This window comes from Cornus florida, unplaced genomic scaffold, assembly GCF_030987335.1.
Source record: "Cornus florida cultivar Cherokee Brave unplaced genomic scaffold, ASM3098733v1 CherokeeBrave_3.0.0_Hap2_Chr11, whole genome shotgun sequence".
NCBI classification, from domain to species: domain Eukaryota; kingdom Viridiplantae; phylum Streptophyta; class Magnoliopsida; order Cornales; family Cornaceae; genus Cornus; species Cornus florida.
In genome coordinates, this window is record NW_026775581.1 from 54476914 (window position 1) to 54482946 (window position 6033).

At 40.1% G+C, this 6033-nt stretch overlaps 1 pseudogene; it reads right to left on the reverse strand.

Moving 5' to 3' along the window:
- Positions 1 to 231: 231 nt before the first annotated feature.
- On the reverse strand, positions 232 to 330 carry LOC132287395 (small nucleolar RNA R71; annotated as a pseudogene).
- Positions 331 to 6033: the final 5703 nt, after the last annotated feature.

Sequence of the window (6033 nt, forward strand, 5' to 3'; positions counted from 1 at the left end):
AAGTGAAGAACCTTACAAGCATTTGGATGAGTTTCTTGAAATGTGTTCCACCGTGAAATACACAGACATACCAGAAGAGGTTTTAAGACTTAAACTTTTTCCATTCACCCTTAAAAACAAGGCAAAATATTGGTTCAACAATGTTAGGCCTTTTTCGATAACTTCTTGGGCAGAAATGCAACAAGAGTTCTTGAAAAAGTACTATTCGGTTTATAAAACCAATGCCATGAGAACTTCAATTTGAGAGTTTTCACAAGGGGATGGGGAAATATTTCATGAAGCATGGGAGAGCTTAAATGACTTACTAAGGAAGTGTCCACACCACGACATACCCAAATAGCAATTAGTTCAATGTTTTTTTGAAAGTTTGTCGGATAGTTTCAAAGGAATGGTTGATGCTTCTATAGGTGGCTCTTATATTGATAGGCATGAGGATGATGTGTGGCGTCTTTATGAAAGCATGAGTGAAAATTCAATGCATAGATCATTATCTTCCAAGAATGGTAGAAATTCAAGTTGAAGGAAGAATATTAGCTAATATCAAGTCGACAACTCTAATGAAATAGCCGCCGAGATGAAATCCTTATCTCAAAGGTTTGATCAATTTTTGATTAACTAAAACTCGGCAAACCAAGTGTCTTCCTCCCCTAATCATGTTCTTCATTGTCCATCTAATGAATCATGCATGACATGTTCTGGTGTCTTACATTCTACTTCCTCCACATGGACATATCCAAAATGAGCATCATGAACAAGTGAATGTAGCATTTGTTAATCAATAGAACAATCCTTATGGCAACCATTACAATTCTAGTTAGAGGAATCACCCAAATTTCTCTTGGAAAAGCCAAGGGGAAGGCTCAAACCTTACCCTCCCCAAGGTGGTTTTCAAGGGAAGTATATTCCACCTCCAATGCAAAGCCAAGGATCCCAATGATTTAGATCGTCATATCAATCACATGGAAACCAATTCTCTAATTCTCATTTTCCAAATCAATCATATTCTCAAGGAAATTCTAGAAGTCCCGCTTTTGAGGAAAAAGTTTTAACTGCTTTGGGCACTCTAGAGGCAAACACTCAATTACTTCACTCTCATTCTTAATCCATTACTAAGCTAGAAACCCAAGTAGGACAAATAACTAGTACTCTAAATGCTAGAGAGAAAGGGAAAATGCCTTTGAATGCCCCACCAAAGCAACAATGCATTATGGAAACTCATTCCTTATCGGAACGTCACACAATTGAGCATGTCAATGCAGTAACAACCTTGAGAAGTGGGAAGATTGTGGACAACCAAGTGGGTATGTCCAATGAAGAGAGTGAACCGGTGCAACCAAGAGTTAACACCCGTCCCGTTTCACATCCTATTCCTCCTTTATTGCATATGCATGATCATTCAAATGAAAAAGTGTTAGAAAGTGATTTGAAAAGTGAATTCAAAATTGATTTGAAAAATGAATTCAAAAATTCTTGTGTTGAAGAAACTTCAAAGAAAACTTTTGAAAAAGATTTTAAGCCAAAAGCTCTATTTCTGGATGCCTTAAAAGGATCCATTTCCATTGACAAACAAAAGGCCAAAACAAATAAAATCATAGATGTGTTTAGCCAAGTGAAGGTTAATCTTTCCACTTTTGGATGCAATTAAGCAAAAGAGGAAGAACAAGACCCAAGCACCTAGGAAAGTGGTCTTGACCGAGCAAGTGAGCTCAATCTTGCAGCATGACACTCTTCTAAAATTTAAGGACCTCGATTCACCTACTACTTCTTGCATCATTGGTGACCATGTCATTAATCGAGCTCTTCTTGATTTGGGAGCAAGTGTCAATCTTCTTCCATACTCGGTATATGTCAAATTAGGCTTAGGAGACTTGAAACCGACGTCGGTGGTTTTGCAACTTGCCGACCGATCCATTAAAAAGCTTAGGGGTATCATTGAGGATGTCCTGATTAAAATTTATAAATTCTTCTTCCCGGTCGATTTCGTTGTCATTAACACGGAACTAGTTCTAAATCCCAAGAGTCAAATTCCCGTTATCCTTGGCCGTCCTTTCTTGGCAACCGCAAATGCCAACATCAATTGTAGGATGGGGATAATGAAGATCTTATTTGGCCATTGAAGGTGAAGTTTAATATCTTCAATCAGACCCCAAATTCATTTGACAAGCATGAAGAAGTAAGTGTTGTAGAAAAATGTCATGACAATGAATGTGAAAGAATGGAGTCTTTGCTTGAAACCAAAACTTTAAAAAGTTCATTTTCGACCTTGAAACTAAAGAATGATGTTTTAAAAACTTGTTTTGAGAGGGCATGGAAGCCCAAAGATTACATTGACAAAGGACCGACAATCTCTTTGAACCTAATCCAACAAGTTCTTTAGGGAACAATTTGTTGGGTGGAGTTCAAAGTACTTATCACCCCGTCAAGGAGGGAATGCACTACAAGATGTTTGATCCGGGCTAAAAGAGCCCAACGTCTTGCTACAGACGTTAAAGACTAGTGCGTTTCGTAGGGTTGACAACCCTATTTCTCCCTCATTTCTGTTTTAACTTTCATTTCTTGCGACGTCTAGATATTTGTTTTAGGTTCATATACATGACTAGGAACTTTGATTGAGGATTGCATGCACTTTCAGGTTGAAAATGAGCATTTTGTGCATGTTCGATTGATCTCGAAAGAGGTTTGATCGATCGAACTTCCATACCTGCATCCAATCATCTCTCTGTTTAATCGTGCGAAGGAAACCTGCATATTTTAGCTCTTTATTCCATCGTGCGAACTTCAGTTTTGATCGATCTTAAGTTCTAAAATCGATCCAACTTCCTCTTGGATCGATCCTCAGTTCCAAAACTTAGAAAAATTTTGAACCCCATGAAAACAAGCTCTCTGTTCCATCGTTCGAACATGTATGTAGGTTTTTGCATGTTCGATCGATTTGAGCCTCTTTGAGATCGATCTTGGATTGATCGATCTATGTTCTTTGCTCACTGTTGATTTTGACTGAGTTTCGACTTCTAAATTTCAAAATTTATAAATAAAAAAAAAAAAAGTTTTCAAATATTTCAAAATTTCAAAAATATTTTTGTTTTGTTTTAATTTATTTTCCAAAACTCCAAAAATATTTTTATTTTTACTTTTATTTTATTTCTTGTTTATTAAAAAACAAAAAATTCAAAAATACTTGTCGTTTAGTGAGGGGAGATCGATCTCAAGATTTTTCAAATCGATTTGAGTTTGATCGATCTGAGTTCCTTTCAGATCGATCGAACATTCTAGAGATCGTTTTTAAAATAAAACCCTAGGGTCATTAGATCGATTTCAAAGATCGATCCAAGACCCATCTCTTCTCCCGTTGCTGCAATCCACCTCTCCCAACTCCGGCGAACCCTCCGACGACCATCCCAAGCTTCCACATCATCTCTCATCTCCGATTTCATCATCTCTCTTGATTTCCACCTCTTTCTCTCTCGGATTTGGTAAGTCCCGAGTTTTTCTTTTAATTTCGAATTTTAATCTTCATGAATCTGAGCTTTACATGTTAGATCTAGAGTTGTCATGCTTAATCCTTGCTATATTTGAAGATTCCATGTTTGTGTATATATGTGTATATATATGTATATAAATTTCTATATATTTTGATTCAAATCATATATTTGAGGGTCATGGGCCAAAGAAAGTGACCAATCTTGTTGTGTTGTTGTGTAGAAGGGCCTACGAGCTTGCTCGGGAGGCCCTCGTGCCATCCACATCACAGATCTGTGACTTTTCAAACTTCACATCACAGTTCAATCGATCGAACTTTTATCAGATCGATCTGAGAGAGATCGATCTCACATTTTTGTGATCGATCGAACTTCACAGATTTACATCCCACACTTCACACACCCTCTTTTATGATTCCATGCTATCTTATACATGCCCAATGCCTGTGTTTTCCACATTGGATACATTCCATACTTATATTGTTTAGCATGCTTCACTTAATGTCACTTATTCCTTATGACTTGTATAGATTCATGTCATTTATACTGTGTTGTCTATCTTATTTGACAGACATGTTTCTATATACTGTGCTTTAATTCTTTATACCTGTACTGACTTCTTTTGTAAGTTTCTTTTCTTTTTTCAGACTATAGCCAGAGTAAAGACTGTTGCCCGTAAGCATTATACACGCCGAGTGAGGTAAAGAATAGATGAGCCAGGAGAGCCCTCTCATATTCAGGAACAGCTTGCATCACTAGCTTTAGCCCAGTCCTCATCAGATAATAGACTCACTCTTCTACTTTTACATCATCGTCATCATCTCATGATGAGGCTAAGCATATCCCATCTTCTTCACTGCCACCTGCAGAGCCAGGCCGGCTCAGGGACAGACCTACTCATGGATATTCAGACCTTTCAGTGGCTCATGAGTCGGTGTTCGACATTGAATTCTTTTCTCGGTCTGTCCTGACCCGGGCTACATATGATGATATAGACCGCAGGGGTATTTCTGCTATTCTAGCCCTAGTTACATACCCGGTTTACCCGAGGCTTGTGCGGATGTTCTTCCAAAACCTCCGCCCTGCCCCGAGTAATCTGACAAAGCTACACACTACCGTAGACGGCCATCTTATCAGTATTACAGTGGAGACGCTGGCCCGATCTTCCAGATACCCGTATGTATGCCCTCCCGATTTTCAGCTTGACTATCCCCAGATGTGAAGGCCGTCTGACGCAGACATGGCGGTGGCACTTACAGGGCACTACAGTGAGGGCGAGACATTTGCTACTCGATCCTATTTGCCTGATGATCTGTGGTTCTTTGATTCGGTCTTGTACCAAAATATGTTTATGGCTGGCCACAAGATTCAGAGGCGCGGTGACTATCTGGCAGCCCTTTATGCTTTCTACATAGGGCACTGGCTTTCTATTCTGGCCCTATATTGGAGCGTCATGATGAAGCTCTACACTGACTATATCAGCAAGGCCAAGCCTAAACGGACTAAGTTCCTTCCCTTCGGCCATCTTATCACTCAGATACTTCGGGATTAACACTACCCATTCCATCCCCGGGAGCATAATGAGTTTGGAGCCTGCCGTTTCCGCCAGAAGGATTGGAACATGACTTACAATGCCCTGATTAAAAGCCTACAGGAGGATGCCCTCATAGTTGTAGAGGAGGCAGCAGTAGCAGCAGCGGCAGCGGCAGTAAAGGCAAACACACCAGCAGCAGCGGACGATCCAGCAGTTGATCCGGCTGCCGTACATTTAGATATAGACTTGGAGCAATATCCTGCAGAGGATCTGCAGTATCACTCTCCAGCGGGGTCACCATTACATTTCCAAGGGCAGGCTCAGGATGCACATCGTTCTCCTGATCCAGTGGTACCTGAGGCTCCAGCACCGACACTCGGCTTTGGAGAACGTATCCAGGCTTTGGAGGATGCCGTAGTCTCCATCCGCACAGACACTGTCTCTATCCGAGCTGGCATTTCTTCCCTGCGTACGGATGTCATGGCTACACTGCGAGACATTTCTAGAGACATACGCGGATCTCGCCCTACCCGTCTTACCTCTTCAGCATGATCTTCACATCTCTTTTTTACCTACTCTATATATCTGCTATTTTAATACAGTTATATTATTTTTGCGGCCAGCCTGTTGGCCTAGACACTGGATGTACTATTTATTATCTTTATTTTCTTTATGCATGGTTATATTTTGGATGTCATATCTTTATATTGATATATCTGTCTGTGATTGACTCCATCAGGTGCATCCCAGTGACTTCAATGAGAGAGAGTGCTGCCCAAATTTTCAGGACCACCCTTATTCCTCTCTCATTATTTCATTTGACTATCCCATTTACATTTGCATGTCCACTATGCACTGTTATTATCCCTTTTTGTTATCTGATGAGTTTTATCCCAGTACCATCTTTTCAGGACTACAGTTAATCCCAAGTTTGGGGGAGTTACACCACCCACTTTGGATACTTCTGTCCCGACCTTTCTTACTTTAGTTACACTGGTATAGTCTTTCCTTTTGTTCTCT